We start from the raw sequence: 14,939 nt of genomic DNA on the forward strand, positions 1-14,939 counted from the left end.
CCACATACGTATACAAGCCGACGCAAAGAAATAAAGCTTGAAATTTTCAACATATTTCTCCTTTATAACCAGACTCCCACTCTTTTCATCCATTCTAAAGCCCTCGGCTGGCCGGGCGAAGATGAATAAGCTTGTTGCCCTGTGTTGATGTGCCGTGAAAGTCCTTCTCAGGGCTCCAACACACTGATGCCATTGTGTTTGCCTACAATATGCCACACAAAAAGACATTTCTCATCTGCTCCCATCCCCTCTCCCATTCTCTCCCTCTGAATTGTTGTGTCTGATGTGACCTAGAAAGAGGAAGAAACAGGAGAGAGGAAAAACAACAACTGAAAGAAGTTGGAGTTAATGAGGAGCAACCTGGCTGACCCCCGCAGGCAGGCGAATGTAATTGCAGTTAACTTCCCTTAATGTGCTGCTAACTAACAACAACAACCCAATCTACCGGAGGGGGCTCGCAGGTGCCTGAGAGAGGCCTTCCTGATTAGCCTTCTAATCTCCACCAGTGTGAGGTGTGTTTAGAAAGCCAGCGGTTCCTCTGCCGGTTCGCCAAGCCCCCTGGTCAGCTCTCCAGATCCGCTCCAGTAGGGAACAAACCAAAAGACAGGAGCCAAGAAGAGAAAAAAAGGCTAAAGGAGGACAAAAACAACTTGCTCGATTACTCTGGTCAGTACTGAAATCCTGATTTTTTAAGCACATTTAGTGGCGGGTGGCTTATCTAAATCTTGTTTCACAGAGTATTGTTAGATATCAATGAAATTTCAATGATCAGAGCCGACTTTGATAGCAGAAACTAATATCAGGCTTACTCGCACAAGTCCTCAAACAATCTTTGAAGGAAAATCAAATCGAATTAAATACTTTGTTATGTAACGTAATAACAGCAAGCAAGAAAAACATTTCTATTAGTGCTAAAATAAGAGAGTCACATGGGTGTTTTTCTAGCACATTTCACACAGAAGCATTTCTGTGTATGGCTTTAAAATTTGATGAAATTAAAGTGAGATTATGGTGTTGGTGTTACAAGGTGGAATTATGCAAGAAAGGTTTGCGAGGCTATGACAACAAAACAATCGCCTTTGCAATGATCTTCATAATAAAATGTTGCATTGTGTATGCTAAAGTACAGTAGGCCAGTAGTTGGCAATGTCACTTTGTACAGAAACACACATGCATCAGAGCTGGTACTGATGAGTGGGGATCAGATATGCAGAGATTTAAGAGAGGTAATTTACATGAATGCATACAGTATAATATTCCCAAACAAATACACAACAGATCAAACGTTTGTGGTCAGTACAATCAGTGGTCTGTAAAATAATAGTAGTAGTTTTAAAAAGAGCTTCTCCTGCTTACCAAGGCTGCATTTATTTAATTAAAAATACAGAACAATTTGTAAAATAGTGAAATGTTATTGCACTAAAAAATAGCTGTTAAAAAGTAATTTATAATTTAATTTAATATTTGATTACAGTGATTTTAATGATGAATTTTCAGCTTCATTACTTCAGTCTTCAGAGTCACATGATTAGGGCTGGGCAATTAATCGAAAAATAATCAAAATCAACGTTGAGAGCCTATAATCGGTCAAAGTTTTTGTGGTCAATTTTTTCAATTACTTTCCCTACCGCATGTGGAGTCACGCGACCCCGCTCTGTTTCTATTTCTGCATCAAGCGCAAGCATATGGTCCAGCGTAGCCTTCATGTGATCTATACCCCTCACTGCGGCTGACGCAGACACTTATGAAACCTCACAAAAAAAAAAAAAAAAAGACATGCAGTTAAGGCAGATTTATACTTCTGCATCCACTTTGGAGTCACGTTTGATCAATCTAGTCAAGCCTAATTTGCTCTACACTGACGATGATTGAAAGCTGTGCCAGATATGTTATAAGGTGGCATATTTTCCATTATATTAAAATTCTTATTTACATTAAAATATTTGTTTACAGAAGATGCAAGAAATGCACCGTTATATTATAATGTTATAAAATAAAATATTATTTACAGGATATACAAGAGTTACAAAGAAGAGATACTGCTTATGTTATACTTTTAATAAGAAAAACAATAAAATTATTTTATTTTATTTCCAAACGTGCACGTTAGTTATTTTCATTTTTTAATGAGAAAAAGTGGCTGTTAGTTTTAGACATTGTGTGTTTTAATTCCAGTTGTTCAATGTTGATGTTCAATAAATAATCATAAAGGTAGACAGTGTGTGTTTCCTTTAATTATTTTAAAATCAAGTAATGCACCCTTCATTCAAAGTAAGAATTTTTACTGTACAAAAACAAAATAAGTGTTTATTAATCGTAATCAAATCAAAATGTTCAATTAATCAAGATTTTAATTTTAGGCCAAATCGCCCATCCATGATCCTTTAGAAATCACTCTAATATTAATTATTATTGTTACTTTTATTGTTATTATTATTATTATTATTATTATTATTATTATTATCAATGATGATAGTAATAAAAGCAACAATGACTGGAGTAATAATTTCATTAGAAACTATTTACAATAAGAAAGCAGTTAATTAAAATTTGAATAAATATTTAACAATTTAACATTTTTTTTACATTAAATAAGTGTCGCCTTAATGAACAGAATAATTTTCTTAAGTGTATATGGTACATATCTTAGCTTTTAATGCACTAAAAAAAGAAGCATCTCACTGCTACAACAACACACAGATAACAGAGCTCTGAAAAAAACATATCAGTAGGTCTTTAAATAGGTCTTTATCATTCAAAAATGATTTTTAAAAAATCGTTTTTATGGAATAACAACCTCACAACTGCAACTAACCATTAAAAAGTTTCTAAAAATGAGGAAAATATTTAATATTTAAGTGCGCATTCTTATTTTAAGGTGATCCAAGCAAGTTAATTGTAATAAAAATAGTGTTTTGGTAATCTTCAAAGTTAAAAAGTGACAAATTGCTTCCACATTTGGAGTATTTTTTCATGACTTGAGCCACAATGTTCTTAACCATGTCAGGGAATGATGCCCTGTACCCCTACTCATTATTCCAATTCAGTCTGAAGTACATCAACATACTGAAATGATGAAATAAAACTCTGAGCAACTTCTGGTTCACAGCTTTTAGCTTAATATTCACTCTAGGAAGACAATCTATTTGGTATTCATAATGGTATTCATAATGATAAAATAATTGTATTCTAAGGCGGCAGGTGACCCCATCACCTCATCCCCCACCGACTCACACATGCCCATTAAAACACATTCATACTTTACCCGAAGATGATACCCTTCTCAAAAGCGTATGCTTTAAACCTATTTTCAAAAAGTTTGTTTTCAGGCCACCAAACGTGCCACTGTCTAAATAAATGGTCATAATTCATAAAAAGTCTTTCCCTTTTCAGTGTAAACCTTCAGTACATTTTCAATCTAAAATTTATCTAACACATAATAAGAATTTGAAAGTTAACATTATCTAAGCTGACACATAGACTGCCATAATATTGTGCAGAAATATTGTGCAATTGACATTACAGAGAGAGGTTTTTAAAAAAGACATCACACTGTGGTAGAAACCGCTGGTGTGTTTTCATGTCGTTAGGGGGAACTCGCTTGGACTCAAGTCTTTGTTTAACCTGGTTGGTGGTTAGTACCGGGTGATGCGTGGCCTCTGTGACCTGTCATCTGCCACAGTGGGGCTTCAGCTCTTCTCCAGCACGAAGACCACCAGCAGGAGTACTTGCACGCTCCCTTTTACAGTGTGCTTCCTCACCTCTCACGGTAGTTAGGCTGTGATTCATTCTCTGCCTGCGTCTGAGTTGTTTTCTTTAATGAATAGAGTTGTGCGTTGCCAATACCACTAGATGGGTTTTTGGGTTGCAGAGAGATGGCAGGGGGGCTGGAGCAGAACCATCATGAAGCTGGGAGAGTGCGTGTGTGTGTGCGTGTGTGTGATAAAGTGCTGTTGCCCACGCGTGGCGATGGGGATGGACCGGGCAGCGGGATGCCCGCCGGAGAGACAGCTACACACCCGCGCTGCGATCTGGAGTGCAAAGAGAACATCTCTTGCTGTGAGCAATCTGTACTCTCTCCGATGCCTTCTCTCCCTCGCTCCGATTTCAACATCTCTCATTCAACCTTTGCCTGCTTTGGTTTTAGCAGCAATTTGTAAAACACAGACCTCCGGTCACCTCTCCGCCGTCCCATAATGCCTCTCTGCGTGACTGGTTCACAAGTCCCCCTGTCACTTAACTGCTCATTCTGTAGCAGCGGATGGATCGTCTCTCTAAGCACGCCAATCGAAGCTGCAAGTTGATGATTAAACGAAAACACTATCTGTAGCATCACTAATGCATTTACTGACCCAAGAACATTCCGTCAAAATGTCAAATCTGCTTTCTATCTATCTATCTATCTATCTATCTATCTATCTATCTATCTATCTATCTATCTATCTATCTATCTATCTATCTGTCTGTCTGTCTGTCTGTCTGTCTGTCTGTCTGTCTGTCTGTCTATCTATCTATCCGTCAGTCCGTTCGTCCATCTATCCATCCATCCATCCATCCATCCATCCATCCATCCATCCATCAAACCATCCATCAAACCATCCATCAAACCATCCATCTATCTATCTGTCTACCTATCCATCCATCCATGTCAACAAACCCACTCACCCACCCACCCATCCATCCATCCATCCATCCATCCATTTAACCATCCATCCTTCCATCCATCCATGTACACCCACCCACCCATCCATCCCTTCATCCTATCTATCTATCTATCTATCTATCTATCTATCTATCTATCTATCTATCTATCTATCTATCTATCTATCTATCTATCTATCTATCTATCTATCTATCTATCTATCTATCTATCTATCTATCTATCTATCTATCTATCTATCTATCTATCTATCTATCTATCCATCCATCTATCTATCTGTCTGTTTATCTGTCTATTTATTTATGAATAACACTTCCTGTATTCCTAAAAAGCTCTTACTGAGGATTCAGACTCCTAACATCTGGCAACCTAAACCATGAAAGCTTGTGGAGGCTTGTTTCCAATAGAAGATAATGGAAATGTCAAATGAGAAAAACACTTTTATAACCTGCGGGTGATGATTATGCTTAATTAATCGAACAAAACAGAAATTGAGAATATGATTAATGGCGCAGCCCTACAAGAAAGTTGTGTTAATAGTGCAGCAGTGTATGATATGATTCCCAGAACTCTTTTGACATTTTTCTTGAAAGCCTCCCAGCATGGATAAATGTTCTAAATTGATGACCAAAGGGAACCCGATTTTACAGAAAACCATTATAAATAAAATATCTAAAATGTTTTCTTATTAATATTAATAGTTGATTTTCTATTCAGTTTTTTACTTTTTTTTTCATCTGTTTGGTATTGATCAATAATCTGCCATTGAGACAAATTCCCTTCTCTAAGAAAGTTGTTTTCAGAGCGAAGCTGATTCTTGTGAAATCCCTAGCACAGATGTATGTCCTAAAATGTTTAGCAAAGGAAACCAGATTATAAAACAGAAAATAATTATAAAATGTATTATGATCCAAGACTGCAAAACCAGTCTTAAATTGCACTGGTATATTTGTAGAGGTTAGATAAGAAAAAAAAATGTATGCTAAAAATAATAGAATGACAAGTTTACAAAACCTCTTAAGTCAAGAGCAATGCTCATTTTGATGACCATGAGTTTGCGATGCTGTTTTCTTTTTGCACTTCACATTTCTGTGCGTTTCACTTTCTGGCCCTGATTTGACAAGGGGGCAGAGTCACTGGGGCGTGTACAGCATGCCCTTACCTGCCTCCTATGAAGCAACGTCATCAGTTGAAGTAAAATACCTTAATCCTTTGTTTTTTGGGGGGCTGTTTAAATTGTCAACAGTAAAACTCGCAAATCAAAAGCATTGCAATACGAGAAAAATATTTAGCAAATATATTAAATTTTTTTTTTTGCACTATTTGATTTTTACTTGCAGTCCTTTATTTTTGCGAAATTTATGCAGCGGATGCCCTTCCAGCTGCAACCCATCACTGAGAAACACCCATACACTCTCATTCACACACACACACACATTAAGAACAACTTTAGCTTACCCAATTCACCTGTACCGCATGTTTTTGGACTTGTGGGGGAAACCAGAGCACCTGGAAGAAACCCACGCGAACGTGGAGAGAACATGCAAACTCCACACAGAAATGCCAACTGACCCAGCTGAGGCTCGAACCAGCGACCTTCTTGCTGTGAGGCAACAGCAAAACCTACTGTGCCACCGCGTTGCCCTCAATACTTTATTTTGTTTGAATAGCTTTGCAGGTGTATATGGCCCTAGATTGACTCCATATGAGTCCTTATATCTTCCTAATGCAAATTTTTGTGAAATGTTTTTCAAAACAACAACATCTTCACTTCACAAAAATAGCTACTTCATTTTTATTTTATGAGGAGATTCCAAAGATTCCAAATATTCATATATCAGTATCTCTTTATCTCTGCAAACTATTGTCCATCCTATCCTATCAAACCATAAATAAATGGACATCTTATTTATTCAGCTTTCCTGTGATAAATACATTTCAATTAAAAAATAATAAGTATTATAAAATTTGACCTTCAGGACTTGTTTTGTGTCCAGGGTAACATTGAAGGTGAAATAATTAGCCCTCCTGTGAATTTGCTTTTCTTTTCCAAATATTTCCCAAATTATGTTTGTCAGAGCAAGGAATTTTTTCACTGTATGTTCTATTTTTTTTTCTTGAGAAAGTCTTATTTGTTTTATTTCAGCTAAAATAAAAGCAGATTTTAAAAAAAAAGGTCATAATTATTAGCCCTCTTAAGCAATTTTTTTCTATTTTTTGGATTGTCTACAGAATAAACCATCATCATTAAATGTGACTTTACGCTGTATAGAAGTGTCTTGAAAAATATCTAGTAAAATACTATTTACTGTCACCATGACAAAGATAAAATAAATCAGTTAATGAGTTATTAAAACTATTATGTTTACAAATGTGTTGAAAAAATCTTTTTTCTGTTAAACAGACAATACACAGGGGGTTAATAATTAACAAGGAGGGCTAATAACTCTGACTTTAACTGTATATTATCATAATATTACTATAGTTGATTCTCATTTCAGTTTTCTTCTTGAAACCTTAACAATCTTTCCCATCCGTCTGGTATTGACTACTGAAATGCTGGCGTTCACACAAATCCCCTTCTCCTCTCAGAAAGTTTCTCTCAGAGCGCAGTTGTTTTCTCATCTGCTGTAATCCTAACACATTCCTTTCACAACTCAATTTCTCTCAGGCAGCCGAGTAAAAAACCCTGCTCTCACTTTCCTCCACCTGTCTTTTCCTCTGCCTTCCCAGTTTGTCAGATGCCCGCCATCAAACACCAGCCAAACAGCATGATAATATCACGCTAGAAGAAACCGTGAAAAAGGAAGTAAAAAAATAAAGAAATCACTTTTTTCCAGCCCTCGCCTCCTCCCGAATCCCTAATGTTATATAGTTATCCCATTACATGCCACCCTGCAATATGCCCCCTGTCCAGTGCTTTGCTCCATAATGTCTTGATGCCCAAACGCTCCCCTCCTGCCTGTTTGTGTTCTTCCGCTGTGCATCACTGGGGGTCGCCATGACAACATCACCCTGCCAACCAACCCTCCTCCCGAATGTTCCGCTCGTTTGCATCTCATTTGCATGTTGTCACAGCAACGGGCCACATTTGACTTTGACAATAAAGGGGTTGGTGTAACCCGCGCCAGCACTCTTTAGCCTGACCCCCAGCTTTCCTATTCTCTCGCTCCATAGGACAAGCTATTTATTTTTAATTCCTGTCATACTCTCTTCCTGGGGCCGTTCTCTTAAGTCCATTTCCCTTTTTTCTTCTTTTTTACAGACAGACTTATAAAAGCATTTAGCTCATAAAAAAGTCAATCAATCAAAAGTTGGCTGAATTATTTATTTTCTGTCAAATCAAACGTTTGGCTTTTTAATCTGCTTTTGATTCACACTTCTGCTCATGCCACAACTCTTTTTACTGAATCTCCTTTTATTTCTGTGCTTGTCTCACTATAGTTCAGGGGTGCCAAAACTATTTAATATGAAGGACAAAAAAACAAATATTATTGAGAGCCATGGGCCGAAGATACACATACCTAAACTACAAAACATAATCACATTTATAACACAGTGAAGTACAGCGCTGAATACACTAGTCAAGCAGAATTAATGATTGACACCAAAGATTCACACCAAAGTCTCTGCATTATCCTCTTTCTGTTGTGTGCATTTTAAACAAAATCTGATTCATTTACACCATTTAAATTGAAATATTCAATTTCAGATAGCTTTTTTGCAGCTTAATGAGAAAATAAACAAATGAAAGGTTGTATTAAATTTGAAACTGGGGTGCTCAGACTTTTTTTTATGAAGGGCCAAAAACCAAACTTGATCGAGGCTAGAGGCCCATGGGTAATTTCCTAATTTGTTTAATTACGTAAAAAATAAATAAATGAATAGAAAACATTGCTTTATATTAACAAGTATTTTTTTTTTTACTTTTTTAAATGAACTTTTTACAGTGAAAACAAAACAATCTAATTTATAACAAAATTACACTAGCTTTTGCCTTAATTTGCTTGCTGATGTCTTCTGCATAGTCTTCTATATCTTTTGAGAACAGTATATACATTTTAAAAAATTGGATTAATTTACATTGAATTGAAACATTTTATTTCTTTTTGCTTTTTTGTAGCTCAGCAATAAAACAACAAATGTTGTGTCAAATTAGAAATGATGATCTCTGTGTTAAAGGCATTCGCCCCAAACCTCTCCATCACACTCACTATCCATTCAGATGGGATGGTGGGCCAAATCAAAGGAAAGAAGGAAAAAAGTAAAAAAATCATAATTTCTAGTGAATATCACAAACAGATAAGAAGAAAGTTGAAGAGAAAGTTATTAAATATTAAATTAAACATTTGAATGTAAATTTTAACAAAAAATAGTACTTTTTGTACTATTGTACTTCTAATCTTTGATTTATTTAGTGACTAATGCTATGATTAATCCTGTTAATATATTGTTAGAAACATTTTACAGCGAAGTTTCAATAAAGTTCCAAAATCGCCTCAAAAAACAGCACATTAGGCATTAAATATTGGTCTATTAAATCAATTTATTTGTTTGTAAAAGACATCTGTTGGTCTGTCAGTCATATTTTAAATGTATTGACTTATTTTTTTTATTTATCATTTTTATTAATTTATTAATTTTCCTTTGGCTGAGTCCCTTTATTTATCAGGGGTCGCCACGGCGGAATGAATCGTCAACTTATCCAGTGTTTGTTTTACACACCCATACACTCTCACATTAACACACATACACTACAGCCAATTTAGCTTATTCAATTCACCTACCTCATGTGTTTGGACTGTGAGAGAATCCAAAGCACTCGGAGGAAACCCATGCCAACATTGGGAAAACATGCAAACTCCATACAGCAAATGCCAACTGGCCTAGATCTCGAACCAGTGACCTTCTTGCTGTGAGGTGATGGTGCTAACCATTGAACCATAATGCCGCCCTTATTTATAATTTTATTTATCTTTATTATTTATTCACACATAATCAAATACATTAAAAAAACATGTTATAAAAACTATTAAATAAGAATATATTTAAACTTCTTACTGTTGCAATTAAAACATGGAAGAGCATTTATTATTCCCTAAAAACACATTTTACTATTAATAATATTATATTACCAGAAGAAGTACATAATGCGGTACAACAGTAATATATTGTCACAATATATTCAAATTAAATCAAAATCTTACTTGACTGGCTGCCATACAAAACACTGAAATGCTGATGAAGTTCATATTGATGCTAAAAACACCACAACTAAAGGAAATACTAGGTTGTTTCAACTCAAATGTAGGGGGGAAAAAGAACAAACCCAAATGCTGAAATTTATGATGCAGATCTCCAGTAAACACCGATACACTCTGACATTCACACACACTCATACATGAATTTACGGCCAATTTAGTGAATTCAATTCACCTACACCACATGTCTTTGGATTACCCAGAGGAAATCGGAGTACCCAGAGGAAACCTACTTGAACACGGGGAGAAGATGCAAACTCCACCCCCAGAAACATCAACTGGCCCAGCCGGGGCTCAAACCAGCAACCTTCTTGCTGTGAGGTGCCAGTGCTAACCACTGCACCATCGCGCCGCCCAAACGTTGTATTGAATCGCTAAATTACATTTTAAACCAGTGATTTAATATTTTCCACAAGCCTGGAGTCAAAACAAGTTATAATTTGACACACACTTAAATACAGTATGTGTGCATAAAAGAACCCCTTCAAACAGGCAGACAGAACAAGCAGACTACATATTTACATAAATAAACCTGTTTGCAGTTTAATAGCCTATTCACAGACACCACTCCAAAGCACAACCTCATTTGGTGTAAAGCACACATTTTGATTCCCTAATCCAAAAATTGTCAAAGTGTCACATTCTAGAGCTAATTCAGTTCGTACAGTGCGCGTTTGAGGAAGTCCGTTTTCTTTTCCCCTAGAAGCTCCAAGCACAGCTGCTACAAAATGACTTACTTCCCTTCTACAGGAGATACAGCCAATTCTGTCATTTGCATTCCAGCTCCGCAGAGACACAAACACACACAAACACGCACACACACGCGCGCCGGCATATCACTCCAGAGACCACCTCAAGCAGCTGTGAAATTAGTTACACGTTTTGAATTTGTCATTTTGAAATATTTTGTGTGCGTTTAGGTGACTAATGAAATGCCGGCTGTTTTTTAAGACAAGGATTTCAGTTAAACCCCCTCTTTGCCGATAAACGTGGGCTGAGGCGTGAGAGGGATGACTAATGCGTTTGGTCTTTCCGAGGTGTTTACAAACACAAAAGCGACTCCGCTGTCAAGTCGCTGACCACTTCAGGTCTTCACGCGGTATCGCTGAAGGAGGATTGTGTAATCTTCATCACGTTAGTTTACGTTCCACACGCGCGTAACTGAGCTCCACATCGAGCACTAGCGGAATGAGCAGCGCGCGCTGAATGCAAAGCAGCCTACTACTGCTCGTTTATTATGCTGAAGTGCACTCTGGGCCGTGAGCGCATGTATGTTTTCGGGTCTCTGGGTGTTTGAATGTAACATTTGGAGAGTATATGTTGGCCCACAATGACTGTATTTCATTCTTTATGACTTCTTAAAGGAATGGAGAGAGGAAGAAAGATAAAAAAAGAGAGAGAGATGCTGGCTGGAGACAGAGAGAGCATTATGAAAACAGGCAGGTGCCTGTATTGAGAGAGTGGATATGGGATGCTGAGACAGTAAAGGGATGTTTATGCGGACAAAATGATAGGAATTCCTGAGACTTGTCTGAAGATTTCTGGCAAAAACAAGCATGAGAGCAATGTTAAGTACATATTATGCAAATGAGAACTGGAAAACAATGGGAGTGCAGAAAATGTCATTTTTTAGATTTGCAAACTATAATGAAGCTATAATGTATTGAAAAATGTTACCTTTTTTAGCTAACCGATAGGATTTTAAGTTAGGATTTTAAAATTCAAGCTAATTAGAAATATTACAATGTAATAAAATTATGTAAGCCCAAAAAAATTACTAAAAATTAAACTAAAACTAAAATGAAAAACCAAAACATTATTAAAAAATGTTAATAAAAAGTGTTTATGCAACTTTTTTTGACTAAAGTGCCATCTTTGTGAACACACTATTAAAGAAATGGCTCTTTATTTTAAATTTGTGTACTGAATTCAGTAACTTTTTTAATGCTTTATATTTTAAATATTTTTATGTTTTTAATAGCAAAAAATGCAATTCAGCTGAAACAACTATATATTAAAATACTAATTGAAAATATAAAAGTAAAATTCAGATGAATAATTAATAGAATTTAAATACAAGACTTTTCTGATTTTATTAAAAAAAACGAATTTTTCCACACAATACTGCAGCACATGGTCAATTTAATCATTTAAATAAATAAAAAAAAAAATTCTGATTACAGAAGTTCAACGTCTCATTAAGGCTAATTTCTAATTAGCCAATCACATGGCAACAGTCAATGCATTAAGGCATGTAGACATGCTCAAGACGAACTGCTGTAGTTCAAACCAAGCATCGGAATGGGAAAGAATGGTAATTTAAGTGATTTTGAATGTGGCATAGTTGTTCGTGCCAGACGGGCTGGTCTGAGTATTTCAGAAACTGCTGATCTACTGGGATTTTCATGCACAACCATTTCTAGTGTTTACAGAGAATGGTCCTAAAAAAGAGAAAATATCCAGTAAGTGGCAGTTCAGCGAGACTAAATGCCTTGTTGATGCCAGAGGTTAGAGGAAAATGGCCAGACTGGTTCAAGCTGATAGAAAAGCAACAGTAACTCAAATGACCACTCGTTATAAATGAGGTATGCAGAAGAGCATCTCTAAACGCACAACGCACATTCAACCTTGAGGCCAATAAACTACATAAGCAGAAGACCACACTGGGTGCCACTCCTGTCAGCTAAGAACAGGAAACTAATATTATTTTCCAAAATTGTGTTATTTTCAGCAAAGTTAAATTTAAAAACAAATATGTTTATTCGTTATTTTATAGCAATATATTTTGTAGCAGTGTATATTATATTATATTATATTATATTATATTATATTATATTGTTTCTGTGGCCCCCATAATGCATCCTGGACTCCTGACTGAGAAAACCTGTTACAATAGTACAAAAATAATTGAAAAATGCCACATTGAATAAAGAAAAATATTTTAATAAGCTGCATATTAAGCTGCATATAAACACCTACACTTATGCACTTTCTCAGAATGGCAAACTGTAATCCTATTATGTGACATTTACATTTGTATTAAGCAGATACTTTTATCCAAATTGTCTTACAAAAGCGGTAACAAGGCAATTCATGAAAAAAAAAAACTATATTTGAAAAATATAATGGCAGGTTTGTTAAGAAGAAAATTAGATTAGGAGCCAAAGAAGTGAAGAGGAAAAAATGCAGAGAAGTAGCTTTTTTGAAAATAAAAGAAAAAACATTTTTAATCAAAAAACGTTTATTATTATTATTATTATTATTATTATTATTATTATTATTATTATTATTATTATTATTATTAAATTGTATCATTTTCCTACAATACAGAGAACTATGTGATACTGTTTTAGATGATTATACTGTACGTGAGCCAACATAACCTTCAATATGGACCAGATCTTTTGTTGCACAGTAAAAAGCCTCACCGTGAAACTAGTGTGAACAGAGCTTTAGAGTGTATATGTGTGTGTGTGTGTGTGTGTGTGTGTGTACATGTGAGAAAGGATGGCTAACCTAAGTGGATATTGAATAAAGAGAGATGAAAGGGAAGATGGAGAGATGTTGAAGTAGACAACAGGATTTGATATAAAATAAATATGAAAACTCTCTATGGAGACTGTCCTTGTAGGCACAATAACACGTCCCTGTGAAACGAGTGTACAATAGAAATCAATACCATGCCCATTCTACATAGGGCTTTAGGTTTGATGGAAGAAAAATACAACTCTCACTGTTTGGAAAGCAACCGTGATCAAGGCCAAGCGATTCAACTGTTCATTTCAGCTCTTCTAGTGGATTCAATTAAATTTCTGAAGGGACACTAAACAATTCTATAATCTGTACTGTAATGCAGATCATCTAAATAAACATGAACAGTGAAACAACCATATATGAAATAAGATAATGGAGTATGACAATTGAAGAGGAATGCTAAAGGAAAAAAAATAGCAATAAGCCATATAATATGTGGCACTAGTGGTTCAATAGTGACAGTCAGACACAACCCTGACCATTTTGACTAGGAAAAAATACAGAAATGCTAAAAACATCACCAATAGCAATGTACTTTATATGTTTTCATAATAATAATTGTGAAAAAGCATCCTCTGCTGAGTAATATTTTTCATTAGACTACACAACAGCTGTTTATTGTTGCCAAGCAACTTGGGAGGCTGTCTGAATTTGCCTTTAACACATTTTTGAAATGGATGTAAATGTATAATTTTAACCATACGGAACATTTAAAGCACTTTTTAATTCTTAATACATTAATCAGCAGTACATTGCAATGTAAAACAGCATTATTTGAAACTGAACATTAGACTGTGTCTTGTTGAAAAAATAAAAATTGAAAAAAGAAGACTTGTTTTTAGAAGACACTCACTAAAATGTGATCCAGTGTAACAATAGAATACAGGCAGAATGCATTCTGTCAGGTATATTGAGAACAAGAACCTTTTAATGACATTGCAGCCCCAAAAGCCAAATCATTTGTCATATATATATTGTCGCCGCACAGCAAGAAGATCGCTGGTTTGAGCCTCGGCTGGGTCAGTTAGCATTACTTTGTGGAGTTTGCACGTTCTCCCTGCATTCGCATGGGTTTCCTTCTCCGGGTGCTCCAGTTTTCTCTATAGTCCAAAGACATGCAGGACAGGTGAATTGGGTAAGCTAAATTGTCCGTAGAGTATGAGTGTGTGTGGATGCTTCCCAGAGATGGGTTGCGGCTGGAAGGGCATCCTCTGCGTAAAAATGTGCTGGATAAGTTGGCAGTTCATTCTGCTGTGGCAACCTCTGATTAATAAAGGGACTAAGCCGAAAAGAAAATGAATGAATGAATGAATATATATATATATATATATATATATATATATATATATATATATATATATATATATATTTACGTTTCTGTCTGGTTCTCGAATCTTATTGGCTGATTGGCTGATAGTCATGCGATATTTTGCAATAACACTCTTATAGCCTCCTTAACCTTCTGTATCACTCCCCCTACATAG

General features: G+C 35.8%; 1 protein-coding gene and 1 long non-coding RNA gene across 5 annotated transcripts in view; one reads left to right on the plus strand and one right to left on the minus strand.

Moving 5' to 3' along the window:
• cadm4 (cell adhesion molecule 4) overlaps positions 1-14,939 on the minus strand; it is a 305,176-nt gene that overhangs the window by 142,615 nt on the left and 147,622 nt on the right.
• LOC141378065 (uncharacterized) overlaps positions 263-14,939 on the plus strand; it is a 38,907-nt gene continuing 24,230 nt past the window's right edge. The window contains exon 1 of the long non-coding RNA XR_012391653.1: positions 263-666. This is a non-coding gene — a long non-coding RNA (uncharacterized lncRNA). The remainder of the gene's footprint in view (positions 667-14,939) is intronic.

This window comes from Danio rerio, chromosome 16, assembly GCF_049306965.1.
Source record: "Danio rerio strain Tuebingen ecotype United States chromosome 16, GRCz12tu, whole genome shotgun sequence".
NCBI classification, from domain to species: Eukaryota; Metazoa; Chordata; class Actinopteri; order Cypriniformes; family Danionidae; genus Danio; species Danio rerio.